Source organism: Callorhinus ursinus, unplaced genomic scaffold (assembly GCF_003265705.2).
Source record: "Callorhinus ursinus isolate GAN/ISIS: 27379988/994484 unplaced genomic scaffold, GSC_fseal_2.0 scaffold47, whole genome shotgun sequence".
In the NCBI taxonomy this organism is placed as follows: Eukaryota; Metazoa; Chordata; class Mammalia; order Carnivora; family Otariidae; genus Callorhinus; species Callorhinus ursinus.
Window position 1 is genome coordinate 9,312,063 of NW_027397109.1, and position 22,807 is coordinate 9,334,869.

The 22,807-nt window shown below is 45.5% G+C and overlaps 1 protein-coding gene and 1 long non-coding RNA gene across 2 annotated transcripts in view; one reads left to right on the forward strand and one right to left on the reverse strand.

The window, feature by feature from the left end:
- The window catches only part of OTUD7A (OTU deubiquitinase 7A), a 382,314-nt gene that overhangs the window by 321,198 nt on the left and 38,309 nt on the right, over positions 1-22,807 (reverse strand). The gene's annotated exons all lie outside the window — the stretch shown is intronic.
- On the forward strand, positions 13,628-18,336 carry LOC112839854 (uncharacterized). The gene is made up of 4 exons (XR_012375280.1): positions 13,628-13,807; positions 14,076-14,292; positions 16,021-16,095; positions 18,064-18,336. It is a non-coding gene; the product is annotated as an uncharacterized lncRNA (long non-coding RNA).

A 22,807-nucleotide genomic window follows, 5' to 3' on the forward strand; every position in this document is an offset into this window, starting at 1 on the left:
CCAAAAGAAATGCCTGCATATGATGGGGTAAATGATTTATACCAATAAAAACATTTTATACCAATTCAAATTTTCAGTTAAAACATAATTCGAGAATTGCCAAACCATCCGCAAGGTACCAGGATAAATTTTCAAAGCAAAGAAAGCATCTTCTTGTTGAACAAAACTCTGCCTCTCTGTTACATGAGCCCCAAGGTAATGCATACATTTCTTGAAACACAGTCAAGTATTAACAATAACACTTGTCGCATTTTCCCAGCATGCACCCCATTCAGATGAGCACTTTCAGGAGCATGAACTGGGAAAAACTCAGAAAACAGACTATTTGGAAACAGAAGAAGGTGTCTGACCCAGAGGTCCAACATGAGCTTTGTTGTGCTATCCTTCTTGACCCTACCTTCTTTTTGCTCAGAACCAGCCTCAAGATCATCATCCACATTTATCTAGGACCTTCCTTTATGTTTTTAGAAGTCAAAGTATAACACTTTCCTTTTAAGAGACACCAAAGTGTGGCACTGGTTTCTCTTTCATGTTTTTCGCTGTTGGGACAGCATGACCCAAGGCCTTGCCAGGATCTGCCCACAAGGGTACTCACATCAGTGGGAGAACAAACAAAAGACACACATTCCCTCCTTGTGCCTCACAACTGGTGGGCAGCTGTACTGACCTCCTTCAGCAAACCAGGGGCCCAAGGGAGCCTGGCTCTAGTCTTCCTGGGCTCCACATCCGTTGGTTGAGGCCTAGGCCTGCTTCCATTTACAACACTTAACATTGTCTTTTGTTTTTTGACAAAAGACTCTGAAGTAGAACCAATGTCACATTTTTAACTTTTTGCACAATTAACCAAAGTAGAGACTGAATGAAAAGCAAAGCCAAAGGAAGTCAAAGGACCAAGAGGTACATGGGGGAGAGCAAAACAGACACCAACAGGAACGAAAGCAGGCATAGAATAGAGGGCAGAAGACCAGGCGCAGTCGATGGAGGACATGCCCAGCACCAGTTTCCAACACCAGCATTCCACCAAATGGGATTCACATCTGACCTCAGACTAGTTTAAACCCTGTTTTCTATTCCCATCTCAGGTGCTACCAATCGGCAATTCTGAATCCCAGCTCTTAGGAAGTAAAGTATATCCTACGAGAGCCACACCTTTTGCTTGCTGTCTACCCAATACCCATTCCCCTCCTTCTGCCTTACCATCCAAACCTGATTTTGGTGGTGGTGATGGTGAATGTGCCTGGCCTCAGGTGATGGATCTTGGTTAGCATAAGCCAATGGTGACAACAGTGTTTCTTGCATTCCCTGCCTCCCTTTGAGCTAGTGGTAGCAATGTGACCCAGTTCTGGCCAATAAAACCTAAGCAAGAAACTACCTGGCAGAATTCCAGAAGATCTTTGCAATCCTGATAAAAGGGAATCAGCTAGCAGTCAGCACTGGCCCCTTTTTCTCCCTTGAACTAGGACATAATGCTTAGGGCTTCGGCAGCCATCTTGCGGCCATGCAGTCAAGAGAATTACGGAGATGTCAACCAGATGGGGGTCAAACTTCTAAACCAAACAGTAACCTTGGGACTCCTCCTTAGGTGTGAAAAGCAAGTCATTAGCTGGTCGGTTTTCTGTTACTGGGACCTGAACCGGTTCCTGATACATTTGTTGAAACATCTTATTTATGAATGTAATTCAGTGATAGCATCTATAATAACTCCTTTCCTGTGTATAACCATTTTTTTTAAATCTACTAAAGATTTCCACAGGGTTTATTTAACTGGACCCTGTTACCAGGTGAAGTGTATTTTCCCTATTTCTGAGATAAGAGCACAGACTTAGAGAGGTAAAGTGCTAAATCCAAGGGAATCCCAGCCAAACCCTCCCCAAGGCTTTCCATGGAATCACTGTGATGCATCCAGGTTAAGTAGAAGAGCACAGTTCATCAGGCAGCAGGAGAAGGGAGGCCATTGCAGGAGACAAGGAGGGTGCACCTCTATATGTGGCATGCTGGCCTGGCCACGAGCCCACATTCAGAGCTCCAGGGATCTGGGACCACCTACACAGAGGGTACACACAGGACAATGGGGGGACAGCAAAGCCTAGCTGAAACTCCACCACTGTTATGAACTGAACAGTATGCCCCCCAAATTCATATGCTGAAGCCCTAACTCTCCCTGTGATGTATTTAGAGATGGGGCCCTTGGGAGGTTAAATGAGGTCTTAAGGGTGGGGCCTTAATCTGACAGGATTAGTGTCTTTATGAAGAGGAAGAGAGGAAGAGAGATTGCTTGCTCTCTTTCCCTCCCCCCACACAGAGGAGAGGCCCTGCGAAAACCCAACAAGAAGATGACTGCAAGCCAAGGGGAGAGGTCTCACCAGCAGTTGATCTTGGACTTCTAGCATCCAGAACCATGGAAAAATAAACCCCTGGTGTTTAAGCCGCCCGGTCTTGCCTTATGGCATCCCAAGCGGACTAATACGACCTCAACAGGTGGTGGCCGTGGCCTGTACATTCACTGTTAAGTGAATCATTTTTGTGATGGTTCTGAACCAACCTTTGGAGGCTGGGTGCTCCAAGGACTGACTTGGTCCCTTCTGGAATTGCTCACAAATGCCAGTCTCTTAGCTCTGCAGCATCAGCCAGCTCAGACATTCATGCCCAGGGAGCTCTGAATCCTAAAGGATACCCAACAGGGTGAGGCCAAGGGCCCTCTGATGAGAAAGCCCCAAATCCATCAGGCTCAACCCTGCTGCTGCAGCCTCATACTATGTGCCCTTGGACAGAGCACGCCTTGCACTTGCCTTCAGAGCAGGGTCTGAGGGTTTCCTATTGGGGAGGGAGGGCAGAGCAAGTCGAAAACACATTATACACAGACCAAGCACTGCAGGGGCGGGGGCACCTCATGGATTCAACATCCTGTCTCAATCCCTACCATTAAGAGCAATTTAAATTACATTTAGAGGACAAGATAATAATATTTTCGGTCAGGGAGAGACGGTGATGGCTGCAACCAGGACAGAAGAATTGGGAAGAGGCAGACAGAGTAAGAGATGTTTGGGGAGATGAACTATGGGGACCTTTTGATTGATTTGTTGTGTATGTGTGGAATAGGATGGTGCGTGTCGTGTTTGTGTGGTGTATTTCTGTCTGCAGTGTGTGTGTGTGTGTATGGTTTGCGTGTGGGGTATGTATGTGATATGTGTATGTGCATGTTGTGGTGTGTGCGGTATGTGTGGAGGTGGTGTGTGTATCTGTGGCGTGTGTTGTGTGTACTATGTGGTATGTGTGGGGATGTGTGTATGCAGTGCATGTGTGATACATGGTGTGTATTGTATGAGGTACATGGCATAGGGGTGTGTGGTATGTATGTGGTATGTGATGTGTGGTATATGATATGTGTGTGGTGTGTGTATGTGGTATGTGGTGTGTGTGTTAAGTGTATGGATGGTGTGTCTAGTGTGGTATGTGGCATGCATATATATATGTGTGGTATGGTGTGTGTGTATAGTATGTGGTATGTTTAGAGGTATGGTGTGTTTGTGGTGTGTGTGTGTGTGGTGTGTGACCTATGGTGCATATGGGATATGTGTGTGTCTGTGGTATGTGGGGTGTGTGTGTGTGTATGGCCTGTAGCATGGAGTGTGTGTGGTGTGTGGTATATGTGTGGGTCTATGATGTGTGGGGGGTGTGTGTGTGTGTATGTCAGTATGGTGTATACATGGGTATTATGTGTGGTAAGCGGTGTGTTTGGGGGTTTGGTGTGTATGGGTGGTGTGATATATGGTATGATGGGGTGTGTGTGTCTGTGGCATGTGGGGTGTGTAGTGTGTGTGATATGTGGCATGAAGTATGTGTGTGGTATGTGTGATATATGGTGTGTGTATATTGTATGTGTCTGTAGTATGTGGGATATGTGGTGTGTATGGTGTGTGCTGGAGTATGTGGTATGTATGTGAGGTGTGTGTGGTATATGGTATATGTGGGTGGTGTGTGCATGTGTGTGATATGTAAGTGTCGTGTGCATGTCTGTGGTATATGTGTGTATGTGTGTGTAGTGTGTGCATGTGTGTGATATGTAACTGCTATGTGCATGTCTGTGGTATATGTGTGTACATGTGTGTGATGTGTATGTGGTGTGTGCATGGATGTGATATGTAAGTGTTGTGTGCATGTCTGTGGTATATGTGTGTACATGCGTGTGTGATGTGTATGTGGTGCATGCATGTGTGTGATATGTAAGTGCTGTGTGCATGTCTGTGGTATATGTGTGTACGTGTGTGTGATGTGCATGTGGTGCGCGCATGTGTGTGATATGTAAGTGCCGTGTGCATGTTTGTGGTATATGTGTGTGCATGTGTGTGGTATGTATGTGGTGTGTGTGCATGTGTGGTACATATGTATATGTGTGTGGTATGTGGTGTGTGCGTGCATGTGGTATATGTGCGTGTGCATGTGCGGTGTGGGGGGTACGTGTGTGTGGTGTGCATGTGTGTGTATCTGTGTGCATGGTGTGTGGGGTCTAAGACGCGATATGTGGGGCATGTGTCTGGTCTGTGTGTGGCAGGAGGTGACAGAGGCAGAAGCAGTGGGAATAACAAGATTCTCTACACCAGCACTAGGCTCCAGCCTCTGATCTAAAGGGCTGCACATGGTGGCCCATCTACCCTCACAACAATGGCCTCACTGTCCTCACTCCACAGTGAGGACGCTGGGACACAGCAAGAGCCAGCCACCTGCATGGTGCTGCAACTGGCCAGGGCCCCACCTGCAGGCAGTGTGAGTCGGCCAGAACATGATGTCCCCTGGACTAAAGCAACGTGCTTCTTCCCTACCAGCCTTCCAGGGCTGCACACAGAGATGTGGCCGTGCATTCTTTCATTCACTCGGGCATTCATTCCACCCCCAAAAGCTGCTGAGATCATAAACTGGGCCGAAGGGTATTTGGGTACACGGCACCTGCCTGGGGCAAGCTTTCCGGTGGGGGGGGGAGATAAGCGAAAAAACAAACAAAAGGAAAGATACCCCAATAGCAGCAGTAGCAATAAACACATGCTTTGGGTGCAGACTGACAGATGAGGAGATGACTCTGGGAGGTCCTGTGCAGAACACAGGGCAGGGACACAAGGGCCACTCCAGGCAGGTGGCTGGGACTTTAATGGTGAGAAGGATGGAGCCACAGCCCAAACGAGGAGCATGTCCCACCTGGGAGGCAGGATGCCTACAAGGACCAGCCTCCTGAGGAACAGAGACAATCAATCCTCATCAGCAATAGGTGGCTGGCCCATTGCATGGGGACTATGGGGTGAGAAGAGTGGTCCTGTCTTCCATGAGTTGGAGGGAGACATGAAGGGTGACTAGTATCCTCAGAGTAAGGTGACAGCCACCGTGGGAGCAAAAGGTCCCTGATGACAGCCTGAGGACCAGGACAGAGGTGATCCACAGGAGGCCACATCTTGTAAGCGGGGCTGTGAACAATGCTTGCAGGTGTCCATAGGAAAGTGGGGTGGGAAGGATCCAGCTCCAGGGCTTTTAGCAGGAGAGGAATCATGTGGACAAGGCTAGGGACTAACCACTGATGGCTGACGGCTGTGCAGAGCCCCTGCCGCTCCCCCAGGGTCTGGAGGAAATCCAGCCTGGACTTGTCATCTGTGTCCCGGGCCTCAGCATGCTGCATTTCAGGCGGGCCTAGAGAGAGCCTGGGAAGTCCACTAGCCATCACTGATCAGGCTCATCACCCCCTTCCTTCCCACCGATCAACGCACACCAAGGAAATTTACCACAGGACCCCACACTCTCCCTTTCCACCTGTTCAAGGGGAAAATGCACATGAACCTCACTTGTTGGAGAAAGTGTTCTGAAGAGGAACCAGAAATGGATTCCCCCCAACCCCCAAATCTCAGCAAAGGTAGAGCTAGAGAAGTTCATGACTTAGAGGACTTCCATGGGAATTCCTTTTATGACTGTGTGCATCCTGGCTCAGGATAATAAAACAATCCTCCCTTTACTTTATCCATGCATTCCTGGACCCAGACTGCCATCCATGCCGTGCTTCTTCCATGAACTGCTCTCAGTCTTTCCCATGCTAAGCCCTGGAGAAACCCCCATGTAGGCTTGAGGCAAACACGGATATGGTTTGTTCAGAAAAGCGGGTGGGAAGGACTTGGTCAAGGGCTGCATTTGGGCCGTGTGCTGTGATGCTCACAGGAAAGTTCAGGCCAGGATGGGAAAGAGTCCAGACAGGAAAGAGATAGCAGAGCATGAGAGTGAGGACAATTCAAGGAAGGGTTAATAAAGGGTCTCTGCACAAAGGTGGGGGCAAAGGACCACTGAGACCCACATGGGAGAGTATAAGACCCCACAGACAGAGAGAAGCAAGAGAAAGCTACGTGGACCATATGAGTGGTGACCTCAGGAAAGAGGGGAGGAGGGGAGTGAACACCCCACCACATTCCTGCCAGACTTCACTCCTGTCCAAACCCAGTGGAAAGCCAGAGACCACAAAGCCCACTGAGGAAGCCCATGGGGGGCAATGGAGCAGGGGTAAGGTGGTATATGTGACTTCTGAATCTGGAAGGGCAAATGCACACCCTCACCCAGCCTCTGGCAGCACAGTTATCCCTGAATACCCTGTAATATGTCCTAGGAACCTTGGAGCATGCACAGTCCTGTACCTACCTACATCCAACCACCCCTCAGTCTGGGAGTGACAAGAAGGGCTGGTGGGTTTGCACCAGGTCTCACACCCTCTCCAGGTGCAGCTCAATAGAATCGATACTTATTGGCGACTTGCACCTCCTACAATCTCCCACATGGGTAGAGAGCACAGCAAGGCAGTCCAGAACACTTGCAGGATCTTGGGTAAATCTTCTCCTTCAGTGCACCTCTTTGCCAAGTCCTGGCAGATTATGGCTACATATTACTGCAATACATTTCATTCAAGGGGACAAAGGCACACCCTGGAGGTCAAGCTCTTTTCTCAAGATGAGGAAACTGGGCTCAGAGCAGTGAGGTGGTCTGTCCAGGAGGCAGAGCTATGGATGGAGAAGCCAGTCGCTCAGCAGGACTCCAGCTCCATGCATTCTTACAGAACTGATGGACACAGCCCCGCCTCTCATGGCTGCATGAGGAGGTCCTGGGTGAACAGCTTCCCCTCCGAGGGCTGGAGACAGAAGTGAACAGGAAAGAGACCCCCTCAACAAGACACCTGCAGAGTGTGCTCATAGGAAAGGAGGCAGGTATCAGAAGGGTGCTGGGGCCACAATGACAGGGCGTCAAGAAGGGCCTCCTGGGATGTCCACATGGGCCCAGACCCCGTGGATGCTCCACAGGCACCGTGGGAGGTGTGGGAAGGAGGGTTCCTGCCCAGGGAGCCACAGATACCTGAGGCAGGACCAAGTGTGGGCTTGTAGGCAGGATGTAGATCCCAGGAGATTCTCACACTTCGGGTGTGAGAAGCCTTGGATGGGGGTGGTTATGAGCAGAAGGGTAAAAGGATTTGGCTCACGGTATTTAAAAATCACTTTGGTAGCTGTGTGGAGCAGATGCAGAGAGAGCAGTCAGGAGGTTAGGCTGGCACAGGATACACTTTGAGGCTGAAGCTGATGAGCCTGGGTGAGGGACTGGGTGGAGGGCAAAGGAAAAGGGCAAGCTGACAATTATCTGGGGTCTGGGGCCCCAGGGAGACGATGAACTGCAATGGGAAAGTGAGACCTTGGTGAGTCGGATGTGTGTGCACGTGCATGCACACACATGCAGATCTGTGGCACATGTGTGCATGTGTGAGCAAGGCTGTACACGTATACTGTGTGAGTGCGTGTGCAGACCTGTTTGCACTCCCCTGTGTGACGTGTGCAGGTGTGTGTGTGTGTGTGTGTGAACATGTATGAGTGTATGTTGTGGTTTATGTGCATTCAAGGGAGTGTATAATCAGCACTTGTGTTTCCTGTTCCTTTGAGGGAGACAGGACACCAGAACACACTGACATACAGAGGAAGGTGGGCACAGGGGAGCCATCAGCCCACAGATGTCACCGAAGCTCAGGGCATTAGAGAGAAGAGGGCCCAGCTCTGCAGTCCTGTAGCCGCCATGTGGGTCACAGAGAGGCCAGGAAAGGGGAGTGAGCTGGGGCAGAGGGCCGAGAGGCTGGGCAGCAGAACAAGTGGGGTGCTAAGGGGTCAGCTTCACTCTCTCACCAGTATCTGGACAACACAGCCCACAAGAGACCTGAGAGGAGCAGCAGAGTAGGGATGAGGAGGCTGGGTCCCATTGACTCATGCTCCCAGTCTTCACAGGGACAGAGAAGGCACTGGCCTGAGTCCTTCTGAGCTGGCCCTTTATCCATGCTCACAACCCGAGGGCTGCAAAAGCCACTCACCTGGGGACCAGTAACAAAGGTACCTTGAGGGTGGAACCCCGGAATCAGTACAGCCTTAAGCTTCCCCGAGTTACCAGACTCAGTGCCCCATCAAACCAGAATGTTCCCCCGACCTTTGCCCCTGAGGAAGCCCATCTGTCTATGCCTTCAGCACTCTCCCTGGAGGCCCCATGCCCATGACTCCAATCTGCAGAAATCAGGGGGTTACAGCATCAACTGGCCAAAGGCAACACCTTCCAGAGGGCCACCCCAGCCATCAGCCATTGTGAGGCAATCTGAACGTAAAAGGGGCAGAATTTAAATTACAGACAGTTTCAACTTATGATGGTTCAACTTATGATTTTTTTGACTCTATGATGGTGCAAGTAGTGTACTTCAAATTTTGAATTTTGATCTTTTCCTGGGCTAGTGATAATGCAGTACGATCCTCTCTCGTGATGCTGGGCAGCGGCTGACACTCCCGGTCAGCCACACCATCATCAGGGTCAACAACCAACACCCTTACAACCAGTCTATCACGGTACAACCACTCTGTTCTTCACTTGCAGTAGAGTAGTCAATTAATTACATGAGATATTCAACACTTTATTATAAAATAGGCTTTGTGTTAGATGCTTCTGCTCAACTGTGGGCCAAGGTACGTGTTCTGAGCACATCTCAGGTGAACCAGACTAAGCTATGATGTTCCTTTGGTTAGGTGTATTAAATGCATTTCAACTTAGGCTATTTTCATATTATGAAGTGTTTATTGCAACATAACCCGACCATTAAGTCGAGGAAGATCTGTACTCTCCCTCATTTGCAGCTGCCCTTCCTGGAAGAGAGAAAAAACAGCCTTGGGGGAGATTTTAGTGACAGTAATAACAGCCCCCAAGGAAATGCAAGCCCTTAAGCCATTTTATGGGCTGATTAAAAGAGCCAGATTTCTCTCTTTTGTGCCTGAACAAATTCCAGAAGAACTGCCTCATCAAAGGCATCAAGAACCCTTGTTCCGCGCTGATGGCTGAAATGAAAGGCATCCAAGAGGAAGAACAGCCTGACCAGCTGCCATAAAGCCCCCTCCCCTGCTCCCACGCCCGGCTGTCTCCAACCACATCACCCTTTACTGTGGCACCATGTGGGCGATCAACCACCAGTGTGAAGGCTGGATCCGTCAACTGTGTGGCAGGCTTTGCATGTCTGAGCCACAGCCTTGTCATGGACTATGAGGCTCAGCTCTGTCCACAAGACACGGGGCCCTGAGCCCCATAGCAACCACCTTAGTCACCTCTCCAGGTCCTCAGCACTCTGGGCCTTAACCTGCAAGTGGTAGCCTCCTCTAAAACATAAGAGTTTTAGCTGTCATTTCCATAGGCCACAAAGCCCCTCTATACACACACGGATATGAGGCCTTGCTACATCACTAGGGCAACCCTGAGACCCTACACCTTGGTCCTCAAGGCAGGAACCTTCTGGCCACTTTTAGAATGTAACCCCAAACCAAGAGAAAGTGGGAAAAATGAATTTGGTGCAACGCTTCTCAAATACTGGGGGACATGAGAATCACATGTAGTGTGTTCTCCATACAGATTCCCAGGTCCCATGCCAAGAGGGTCCCATTGTGCAGGTGATGGTGCAGGCCAGGGATGTGCAGGTCTCCAAGTGCCCTCCCATGCTGATGCTTGGGTCCATGGACCAGACACAGATCGATCTACTCATCAACCATCATAGCTAGCCTTGTATAGAGTTGGAGCTCAATAAATCGTTGCTTAAAAAAGATTATAAAAGGAAGTAATTCTTAATAATGTGCACCATATGACAATGATTTCCCACATGACGCATCATATAGCTTTTGAAGAAGCATTATTCTATTGTGCCAAGAATCAGTAAATTCCACATTTCATGTACTAATATTCCCATAAACACAGGCCTGAAGGACGTGTGTGGGACTGGGGCTAAGGAAAGTTTGAGGAAATTTGGATTCCATTTGAGTAAACTATTTACTGCAGGCCTTCTCAGAGCCTTTAGTATGCTAACGGGCAGTGTATATCTTTAAAAACAAATGAGAGCATCTAACATTTCCCAAACTTATTAGATCAAGGAATCTTACTTATTTTTCAATGGAACATATTTTAGCATCATGAAACAAAATTGGGGAAATCTCCAGTTTCACCATTTTACAGAGCTTTTTAGTTTTTCCAAAACACTTCTGTGAATATGGACCTCCTGGAATATCCATGTCCAATTCCTGCCTCTGGAGTCAAGAGGCTGCATTCCTGTTTAGTTGAGAATGCCTGGAAAGATTCCTTACTGGCAAATCTGAAAAACAACCAGAGGAATGATCATACTGTCTTGATTTTAAGACACAGGATCAGTCTGATAACAGCTTGTAAAGAAAAAAAAAAAAAAAAGCCGTGAGAGTATCAATCCCAGCTAATACCCCAGTGGCACATACCCACCATGGTTCATTTCACAGTCACTGCAGGCCAGCTGGGGCTGAGCCCCAGAACCCCTGACTCTGAGCTGCAGGCTGGTGGGGCAGACAACCCCAGACATTACCCATTGCCATGCAGAAAGCAGGAGAGCTCTGTAGGATTACACTCCAGCAATTAAGTATCCCAACCCAGAAGTGACACATGTCATTCCTGCTGACAACTCATGAGGCAGCATCAGCCCCCTGGGCAGCCCTGCCCGGTACGTTGAAATGCTCATTACTTGACAGACAAAGAGCCGGAAAGACAGCCAACAACAACCATGGGTGACAAGCCTGCTGCAACCATCATCACCTGATACATGCAAAGTCCAGCAACATGAAAATGTAAAGAAGGACCCGAACTTTCAAGAAAATGGTATTTTAAAGGTATGCTGAAGTTCTAGCCAAGCTCACTGAGCGGTTCATCATTGCACAGGTATGAATCCGTGCGCATACTGGCCAAGCATCTTTCCAGGCATCAGATTTTAGCTGGGGGAAGCAACATGCCTGAGCAGAGAGGTGTGGATCAGAAGGCTCTCTGCGCAAGCACTCTGCTACAGGAGCCAGGAGCCCCTTCAGCTCCTCGGCCCCAAATGTGGGTGACCCCTCACATCTATCCTCTGTCTAATCATCACAGCCATCCCTCGAGGGTGTTAGGGTCATGTACAATCATCCTCTCTCACAGATGTACAAACCCATCTATCCAGCAAGGAACTGGAGGTTCCTTGGCTAAGCTGGAGGTCACTTGGCTAATGTGTACCCAAGGACACTGAGTATCTAGCGCTTCTGGCCCCTCTTCCACTGGCCTTCCCCCACGGCCCACGAGGGGATGGCACAGTCTATGGGAGTTCATTTTGAGAAGATCCTCAGAACCTGGTCTATACTGGAAGGAACCTAGTTGGGTTCAGTCAGGAAACAAAACACCAGGATATGAAGAAATAGGGAGACAGGCTGAGGTCCTCTCCCACCGGGCAAAGGCACGGCATTCCCTCCCCCGACTCCTATAGGCAGCTGTTCATCAGCGGTAACATGATGCACGATCTGCAAGAACAGTGAATAGGAAGCTTCCCCAGGGATCAGGCAGGCTCCCTCTCCCTGCGCACAGGACCAGGGCTTCTTCAGGGAGAACTGTAGCTCCCCCATTTCTAGCCCACAGGGCAGGTGGCAGTTGATGCTGTAAGCCCTGCTCTTCCCTCCCACCCCCGGCAACAGTGACTGACCAGGGCTGATGCATGCCCCGCGTGGGCCCCCACAGGCCTCCCGGGGAGAAGCGGCTCCTTGCTGAGACAAGGACACTGCTTTGTGCACTCAGCTACTGTCCTACCCAGATCAGAAGATCACGAGTGACATGCCTCTGGAAAGTCTACTATTGAATTAATCAGAGGTAACGTTAAGCCTTGGGTAGTGGGTCCAGAATCAGACATGCCCTTTTTGGACTACACAAAGAAGATATTTTATTCCTTCCTTGTAAGGCCAGAAAAGAGAAGGGGAAAAAAAAAAAAAGCCATCTCAACCACAACTCCATTTTTTGTGTGTTTTTGTCTGTTAGTTTTATTTAACTGATCCTATTGTAGTAAAGAAAATTATTTTAAAAATTAGAATCATGTGTTAAATGTACACTGAGATGCTTATTACTTGAAGGAAGCCCAGAGTAAATCCTCTGGCAAGCAGATATCCACCAGAACTTAATTTATATGTTAGATCTATAACTGACTTAAGTGCCTTTTTTTATATATATATATAAACAAGGAAGCATAGAAGTGAAATGTGAAAGATCAAAACAACAAACATCTACTAAGGCAGGTGCTGAGAGGGGTCAGGGGAGGGTCCACCTGGGTGGAAATGAGGCCCCCACCTCAGGGAGTCATGGTGGGCCATGGCCAACAGGGTCCACCGACCCATCCACTCTCAGGAGGGACGCTTCAGAGGGGACCTGACCCTGAACAGCAAGAAGGCATCTGTCATGTGACAACACATTTAAAAAGACAGACTAATAAACAAAAATCCCCCAAACACTGCCCACAACTAGCTCAGCTCACAATGACAACAGCACTGCAGAATTATATTCTCAGAACTCAAAACAGAATAAAATAAGAAAGTGATGCAGCTCTTGGGCATGTTTCTGGACTGAGGCTGGGAACATCCTCGCTTCTGTCTGCGAGCAGGGTCTCCCTGGGTCCCCAGGGTGGTGGTTTTTCCAAGCCCTACTTATCTCAAGGTCACTCAGGCTGTTATCCAATTTAAGTCATTACATTCCCTCCTCTTTGTATTCAGACCATTCTAACTCATTTCCCCTTACCAGTGAGATTTTGTTAGAAGTCTGGAAAACTTTTCTGTTGTCAGGATTAATAAAAGAACTGAATTCTAAGGAAGGCAGTTCCCATTTCGCAAATGAGAAATCGAACACCAGGAGATAAGGTGCATTTTAGTCACATTTTCCTGTTGTGTCATGCTCCATCCAGAAACTTAGTATAATTTACAGACTAAAATGAATTCTATACAATGAATGCCTTTCCTTTGCTGATCTATGAACAGCCCAAGGTTTTTGTTCTTCTGTGGGCCCCACGAGTCAGGACACATGAGTAGTTTCTGAAAGCATGAGCTGGTTCTGGATGGCAACCTGCACTTTCTGGGATTTTGGTAAGTCCTGCCCACAGCTAACAAGATAGTGCACTGCCCTACCCTCTGGTTGAGGGCCAAGTGGAGCCACCACCTGCCTGCCAAGCCACACCCCCCGCCTGGGTCACAAAGGGTAACGCCTTATTCACACCAAGCTGTCACCCACCTGGCAAGTCAGCACCTGCCTGCTCATCTGTATGTGGACACCATGTGGGGAAGCAGCAGCCTTGACACCAAACATTTTAACACAGTAATTCTACGCTGTGTATTTATTCTTAGAAAATGAAAGGACAGGAGCAAACAGAAGTATGGAGAAAAGAAGATATTTGCTGCATTTCTGTGTATAAGGAGAAAAATGAAAGCTAACATTTTATGTATTTATTTTTAAAGATTTTATTTGAGAGAGAGAGAGAGAGAGAGAGCATGAGTGGGGGGAGGGGTAGAGGGAGAAGCAAACTCCCGCTGAGCAGGAAGCCCCTCAAGGGGCTGGATCCCAGGACCCCAGGATTATGACCTAAGCCTAAAGGCAGACACTTGACTTAGAGCCACCCAGGTGCCCCGAAAGCTAACATTTTAAACAAGAGGATGTTGAGGTTGTCCCTGGTGCTGTTAACCAAGCATGTCTGGCTTCCCTCCTTCCAGGTGACTGGTTGGTGACCTTGGCTTCCCCACCCCTGGGCATGAGGCCAATGGCCTTGCTCCAGCTGATGAAGAGCAGGCAGAGATGCTGTGCTATTTCCTGGTTGTACTCTCTCCCTCGGCCACCTGCAATGTTTTGTGAAGGGGCTGCTCCATCATTCTGCCTCCCAAAGGCCCCTGCTGACCGAGGACAGACACAGAATGGGAATAAGAAACTTTTGTAAGCCACTGAGATTTTGAAGTTGTGGATTATTAAAGCATAAAAGAGTTTATGATGATTGATACAGAAATGGGTATCTACTTGTGGGCTGCTTTTATAAGATGTATTAATTTAAGTAGATCTAGCCTCAGGGGTTGGGCAGAGAGTGGTAAGGACACTTTTATCTGAGGTTGGGAAAATGATGAATGAATCATTAAAATGATTTCCAGTGAGCATCTGGAGGGCAGATCCTGCAATTAATAAGGGGTACAAGGCAGAATGTCATTCGTGTGGGGGGCAGTCACTGTTAGCTAGGTTCGGTGATAAAAGAAAGAGGTGAGCTCAGAAAAGAACTGGCTGATTTGCAAACAGTAATGAAAGTAGACAGAATCCATAAATGTAGGGATCCACCAAGTTGGAAGATGAAACAGCTTCTAATTTTTAAACAATAAGAGATTAAACCAAGGGTGGGATTTCAGCTACAAAACTAAATTTTAGAGGCAAGGATCTAACGAAGGGTAGAGCCCTCACTCTATTGTTATAAATCATAGATTCAAAATTCTAGCAATACTTTTTAGTTGGAATAATGGCTTAAGGGAAAAAAATAAAACCTAAAAACTAAGGGTAAGACACTTCTGTAGAAGCCTGATAGGCTGAAGGAAGCTGCCAATAAGTTGAATAAGTACTATTTTTACAAACTTCTGTAAGTCTAAAATTATCTGAAAGCAAAAAGTAAAAAAAAAAAAAAACCTCAAAATGATGATACAAATCAACATCTATTAGCTCACAAGGATATTGAGCAAATGTTCAGGGAAAAGGAAAATATGACTAGCCTGATCTATACCTTTCTATAGCAATAAATAAATAAAATCATTCCAGATAGACACCAATAGTAGTTGTTTGGGAGACTGGAATTTGGGGATTCCAATTTATTTTCTTTTGTTTATTTGTAAAGTCTTTTATGTGCATAATTCAAAAAAATTTTTAAAGATTTTATTTATTTATTTTAGAGAGAGAGCATGCTTTTGAGCACTCTAGTGGAGAGAGGGGCAGACGGAGAGGGAGAGAGAGAGACAGAAGCAGACTCCCTGCTGAGTGGGAAGCCACAGTTCGGGGCTTGATCTCATGACCCCGAGATCATGACCTGAGCCAAAATCAAGAGTCAGACATGCAACTGAGTGAGCCACCCAGGTGCCCCCATAATTCAAAAATTTAATTTTCATGTAAACCTACATTACTTATACATTATGTATAAGTATATATAATCACAAATTACACTGTGATTATTAAGATTACAATCACAGCATTTATGGCTTTGTGATTGTCTGTCAGATATCCACGTTTTAAATATCTGTTCTCCTTCCCTCCTTACCTCAGTGCCATGAAGTAGGTACCATTCGCAAGGCAGACAATGAAACCTAAAAAGTTGAATAAAGCTCTTGCTCCGTATGTCAGATACAAAGGTTCATTATAGAAAGCTCACTCCCAACTCACTCTACCCTCAGTCTGGTTATTGGCTTCTGTTGGCAACCCCTGAATATATAATATCGTAGGCAGCAACAATGGAAAGTGAATGACAATACAGAAACCTGTAACCTGACAGCAAATTACAGGCAAGCAGGCAATCCAGTCTATCAATTAAAGATCCTTTTCATTCTTGGCTTTATCTGCAGGTTCCTTGAGGTTAAGTTTGTTACTCAACTATTTTTTGAGCTTTGACATATGCACTATATCTTGCCATTCTTCCAGGAGCAGCATGACATTGATGTGGCCACGACCATCAGCACATATGGTGTGCCAGGCTTCATGTTAGATGACTCACAGGTAGTTACTTATTTTCCTCTTAATATCACTCCCTGAGGCAGACACTAATGGCAATCTACTTTCTGTCTCTATAAATTTACTTATATGTGGTCTTTTGTGACTGGCTTCTCTCACTGAGCATAACGTTTTCAAGGCTCATTCGTGTTGTAGCACATATGAGTACTTCAATTTTTTTACTCCTGCATACTACTCTGCCATACGCCACAGTATACCACATACTATATTTTACTTATCCATTCATCAATGTGTATTTGGGTCAGTTCTACTTTTTGGCTATTATAAAAAATGCTAATGAACAATCATGTACAATTTTTTGTGGGGACATAGGTTTTTATTTCTCTTCAGTATATACCTAGGATTGGAATTGCTGGGTCATATGGAAGTTCTACATTTAACTTTTTGAGGAACTGCCAAACTGTTTTCAAAGAGGCTGTGCCATTATACATTCCCACCAGCAATGTACAATGGTTCCACTTTCTCCACCTCCTCATCAACACCTGTTTCTCTTGTGGTTTTTTGTTTGTTTGTTTGTTTGGTTGTTTTTTTGGTTCTGGACATCCTGGTGGGCATGAATCGGTATCTCATTGTGGTTTTGATTTGCACTTCCCTGATGACTGGTATGTTGAGCATCTTTTCATGTGCTTGTTGCTCATCTGTACATCTCTGGAGAAATGCGTATTTGAATTTTCTATCTATTCTTTTATTGGGCTCTTGTCTTTTTTTTTTTTTTTTTTAAGAGAGAGTGAGAGAAAGTGCACATAAGCAGGAGGGACAAAGAGAGAGGGAGAGAATCTTAAGCAGGCTCCATGCTCAATGTGGAGCCTGATGTGGGGCTTGATCTCACAACCCTGAAATCATGACCTGAGCTGAAACCAAGAGTCAGACGCTCAACCAACTGAACCACCCAGGTGCCCCTATTTGTCTTTTTATTATTGAGTTGTAAACATTCTTTATATATTCTAGATAGGAGTCCTGCATCAGATTTGATTTTGCAAATATTTTCTCCCATTCTGCCTCCTTGAAGGTCTTGTTTGTGGCACAAAGGTCTTCAATTTTCATGTGGTCCAATGTATTTTTTTTTACTAGTTGCTCCTGGTGTTGGAGTCATAGGCGGTACCTCCTTGAAGTGAATGAGGGAGCTGCTGGGGGCCATGTGCCCCCTGTGTGGATGTGGAGACTTGGGAGGAAGCCAGGCAGCATGGAGACAGAATGACAGTTACAGAGCAGGAAAAGGAGCTGTGTCAGGGAGACACAGGTTTGGGTTCCCCACAGCACTGACTTCTTGAGCCAGCCTGCCCTGAGACCCAGCTGAATCTGACTGGGATTCCTCAGGACTCCAGGGACCTGCTTTCCAGTGCTGTCCAGTTCCGGGTATTTTCTGGCTAAAGGATAAAGAAGCAACAACAACAACAAAGAAAACAAGAAATCTGACTAGTGTACCCCGTTTAGAGGTGAGAAATAAGAGGCTCTGAGAGGGTCAGGTCACAAGGCAGGTGCCATATAGAGGCTGGGATTCAAATGCTGGCTCATGCCCCAGCCTGGCTTCCCAGACTCTCTGTGGGCACTGAATGAGCATCATAAACAAGCAGACAAGCTTCTCTTCACTTGCAAAAGACTCACGGAAAAGTTTGTTTAAACAGCACACTGTGCATATGGCCCTTCTTTTCACTACATCTGTGTCTTTGGGGTAAATACCCGGGAGTGCAATTGCTGGGTCATAGGGTAGCTCTATTTTTAATTTTTTGAGGAACCTCCACACTGTTTTCCAAAGTGGCTGTACCAACTTGCATTCCCACCAACAGTGTAAGAGGGTTCCCCTTTCTCCACAACCTCTCCAACATTTGTTGTTTCTTGCCTTGTCCATTTTTGCCATTCTAACTGGTGTAATGTGGTATCTCAATGTGGTTTTGATTTGAATTTCCCTGATGGCTAATGATGATGAACATTTTTTCTTGTGCCCTTCAACAGATGAATGGATAAAAAAGATATGGTCCATATATACAATGGAATATTACTCAGCCATCAGAAAGGATGAATATGCAACTTTTACATCCACATGGATGGGACTGGAGGAGATTATGCTAAGTGAAATAAGTCAAGCAGAGAAAGTCAGTTATCATATGGTTTCACTTATTTGTGGAACATAAGGAACAACATGGAGGACATTAGGAGAAGGAAGGGAAAAATGAAGGGAGGGAAATCAGAGGGGGAGATGAACCATGAGAGACTATGGACTCTGAGAAACAAACAGGGTTTTAGAGGGGAGGGGGGAGGTGGGGAGAAGGGTTAGCCTGGTGATGGGTATTAAGGAGGGCATGTATTGCATGGAGCACTGGGTGTTCCACGAAAACAATGGATCATGGATCACCACATCAAAAACTAATGATGTAATGTATGGTGACTAACATAACATAATAAAATAAAAAATAAGTAAATAAAAAATAAACAGCACACTGTGTCAGTTGTCTGAACACTATTACATAATAAAGATCAGGAACCACAGAGTTAGAAGAGACTTCATCCTAAATCCAGGAGGCCAGTGGCCTTTTTAGGGGCAGTGCTCATGCCCTGCTGGCCAGGCCAGTCCAATCGCTCAGAAAGGAAGAGCAGGCCATTGGGACCAAGGGGGCAGATCCTGGGGACAATACAGTCACACAAGTGTCCAGGAAATGCATAGTTGCAGATGGGATGTCAAGGTAGTGGCAAGACTCGTGCCCTAATGGAAGCCACTGAAATCTCCATAAACCATAGCTAGTCAAGACAAAACTCAACTTTATAGATTTTCTGAATGGAAACTCTGAAATACCTTGTTTCATATATAAACTAAAGAGAGGGAACTGGGACAAAAATCTTGGTCAACGGATATAGATTGTTGAAAAATACTGGTTCAAAGGACGTTCCAGCCTATGTTTCAAAGACAAAAAATAACACACATAGAACACCATTCCTGGGACCTCTCTCCACCACCTCTGTGTCAGGGACCTCCCACTAATCTTACTAAACTGGGGGTCTAGGGTGGAGACTATTTTTGCTCCCCTCCCTCATGGGGTTTAGACTCAGAGCGTTCCACATATATAACCAGTAAATCATGGCCAACTTAAGCAAAATAATGAATCTGTATATTTGTTTGTCAAAATGCAAATTCCCACCAAGCAGAGAAGATACATTTATTTTAAAGGAACTAAAATGACTTATTACCCTGCCTTCAAGAGTCATCATATTTGTGATTTCAATATCCATAGGGCAAAGAACAGGTGAGCATGAAGTTACCAAAGATGTTGCTTCCAGAAGGTCCCCTTGAAGCTGAATAGAAAATATCTCAACTTACTTTCTTCTCAAATAAATACAGATGAGGATCTTGGCCGTGAATTTAATTTCTCTCACTGCACATATATCTTAGAACCTAAACGTCTTAGAAGACAAATTCATGTGGTTCACCAGAGGATGAAAGAATATTGAACTGTCTGGTCATGGGCCATCATTAGCAGCCTAAATCACATGCTGTAAAATGTTTCCAAAAGGCAACCTACTCTAAAAATATTAAACTATATGGGCGCCTTGGTGGCTCAGTCGGTTGGGCATCTGCCTTTGGCTCGGGTCGTGATCCCAGGGTCCTGGGATCGAGGCTGAGTCGGGCTCCCTGCTCAGCAGGGAGTCTGCTTCTCCCCCTGCCCCTCCACCACTCATGCTTGCTCGCTCTCTTTCTCTCTCAAATAAATAAAATCTTTAAAAACATTAAACTTTAACATAAAAAACAGCTATGCCACAAACTGTGATATGTCATTAATCTGAAACTCTCAAAGAATCCATTCATTCATTCATTTATTCATTCATCCATCCATCTAGCTTTACATATTCATTGAGCATCTTCCAGACAGTCTTAAAAGCTTGCTGGGTAAGCAAAACCTAAGACACAGTCCAAGGCATGAAGTGTATGGTAAGGACAGGATTATGCAGTACTCTGACCATCTGCTGGAGTACCAACAAAACAGGGCACCAACACAAGGCCTTTGTTCTGTTTCTGGAACAGGTGTCTTCCTGCTCAGGATAGCACTGTGTGCTCCCTAACTGGGCTGCCTCCCGCTCAGCATCTGGACCTTACCTAAGCCTCTCGGCAGAGAGGCCTGACTTAGCCACATCTCACCTCTGATTCTCCATCACTTCACCGGCTTCATTTCCATAGCAACACTCATCACCTGTTCATGAATGCTAGCTCACCAGGTATACCCAATCCCCTACAGCACATAGAGCATCTGGTAGATAGTATTTTTCATTAACGACCAAAATAAATAAATAAATATGGAAGGAAGGAAGGAAGGAAAAATGTGACAGCAAAGTTTGTAAAGTTCAGAGAAATGTTTCTTCCCTGTAAGAGATGGCTTTCTAAAAGATTGCTCTAAGGGTAACAAAAATATCATGAAAAACTCTGAAGAGCCCTCATTTTTTAAAACATTTTCAACTCAGTGACTACTGACGCTTCTGCGAAGAAACAGGACATAACATACTTACATGGCCCCTCCCTTTTCCCACCCAATGATTTTCCTAAGTTATATTACTATTTGTAAGGTTTACATCATTTATACTATGTGCTGCCACAATAATTCACATGGATAGGCAATCTCTCTTTTTTTAATATTTAAACAGATATCAGGTTTACCACTCATCATATACCAAGCTCAGTAATTTTATTCACTTCTATTTTGGCTGAATTTCAAAGTTCAATAGTTTTATTCAAAACCCTTATTCAAAAGGGCTCACAGCAGCTAAGCACTCTGATTTCTGGCATGTTTGAGAATATCTGTCCATGGTCTCTGTCTTTACACTTACGGCAATTTGGCTAAATAAGAAATTATTGGGACATCCATTGTTCCACTCAGAATCCCTCAGTATCCTTTCAGAAAGTGTAGCTTGATGGAGGCAGAACCTGAGTGCCTTCCCACCTATGTCCCTTACCTTTTCTGCCTCAGCGCCAGGTGAAATGCACCAAGGAAATCAAGAAAGTCACTACGACTCATTATCAGTCATTCTTTTGTTTTTCTTTTCTCATTTTATCAATATTCCCTATTTCTCCCACCCACCCAGCCCCTGGCCACCACTTCTCTACTCTCTTTCTTTTTTTAAAAAAAGATTTTATTTATTTGACAGAAAGAGTGAGAGACAGCACAAGAAGGGGGAGCAGCAGGGAGAGGGAGAGGGAGAAGCAGGCTTCCCCACTGAGTAGGGAGCCTGATGTGGGACTCAATTCCAGGAGATCATGACCTGAGCTGAAGGCAGACGCTTAACCGACTGAGCCACCCAGGCACCTCTCTACTCTGTTTCTATGAGTTTCTCTCTCTCTCTCTCTCTCTCTATATATATATATATATATTTTTTTTAAGATTCCATATGTAAGTGATACCCTGCAATATCTGTCTTTCTCTGGCTTATTTCACTTTGCATAATGTTCTCCAAGTTCATCTATGTTGTAGCAAATGGCAGGACTACCTTCTTTCTCATGGTGGAATAATACATTCCAGATATATACATATGTAACACATCTTCTTTATTCATTCATCTGTTGACAAATACTTAGGTTGTTTCCATATCTAGGCTACTGTGAGTAATGCTGCAATGAACATGGCAGTACAGGTATCTCTTCAAGATCCTGTTTTCATTTCCTTTGCATATAAACCCAGAAGTGGGATTGCTGAATCCTATGGTAGCTCTATTTTTAATTTTTTGAGGAACCTCCATACTGTTTTCCATAGTGGCTGCACCAATTTACATTCCTACCTAGAGTACACGAGGGTTTCTCCACATCTTTGCCAACACTTATCTCTGGTCTTTTTGATAACAGCCATTCTAATGGGTGTGAGGTGGTATCTCATTGTGGTTTTGATTTGCATTTCTCTGATGATGAGTGATGTTGACTTCCTTTTTATGTACCTGCTAACTACTTGTATATCTTCTTCAGAAAATATCTTTTAGTTCCTCTGCCCATTTTTTAATTGGTTCTTTGTTTTTTTGCTACTGATTTATATGTATTATATATTTTGGATATTAACCCCTTATCTGATATATGATGTGCAAATGTTTTTTACCATTCCATAGGTTGCCTTTGCATTTCCTTTTTTTTTAAAGATTTTATTTTTTTGAGAGCGAGAGCGAGTGAGCACACGCAAGCTCAGACCAGGGGTGGAGCAGAGGGAGAAGCAGACTCCCTGCCAATCAGGGAGCCCCACCAGGACCCTGAGATCATGCATGACCTGAGTCAAAATCAATCACTTAACCGACAGAGCCACCCAGACGCCCCGCCTTTACATTTTCTTAATGGTATCCTTTGCTGTGCAGAAGCTTTTAGTTTGATGTAGTCCTACTTGTTTATTTTTCTTTTATTGTTTTTGCTTTTGGTGTCAAATCCAAAAAGCCACTGCTAAGACCAATGTCAAGGAGTTTACACCCTACCTTTTCTTCTAGGAGTTTTATGGTCTTTAGGTCTTAACATTCAAGTCTTAAATCTACCCGAAGTTGTTTTTTGTGTTTGTTATATAAGATAGGAATCCAGTTTTGGTCATTCTTTTTAATGCGTACCTAAATGCGATAATGCCTTGTGAATGACAGTCAAGTCTGGCCTGAGTATTTACACAGTTTTCTTTTACCATATACTTAGTTTTTTCCCTTCTTTTCTAAAACTCTTTGTTAGGAAATCAAATTCTGGTGATACTGGCTTCCT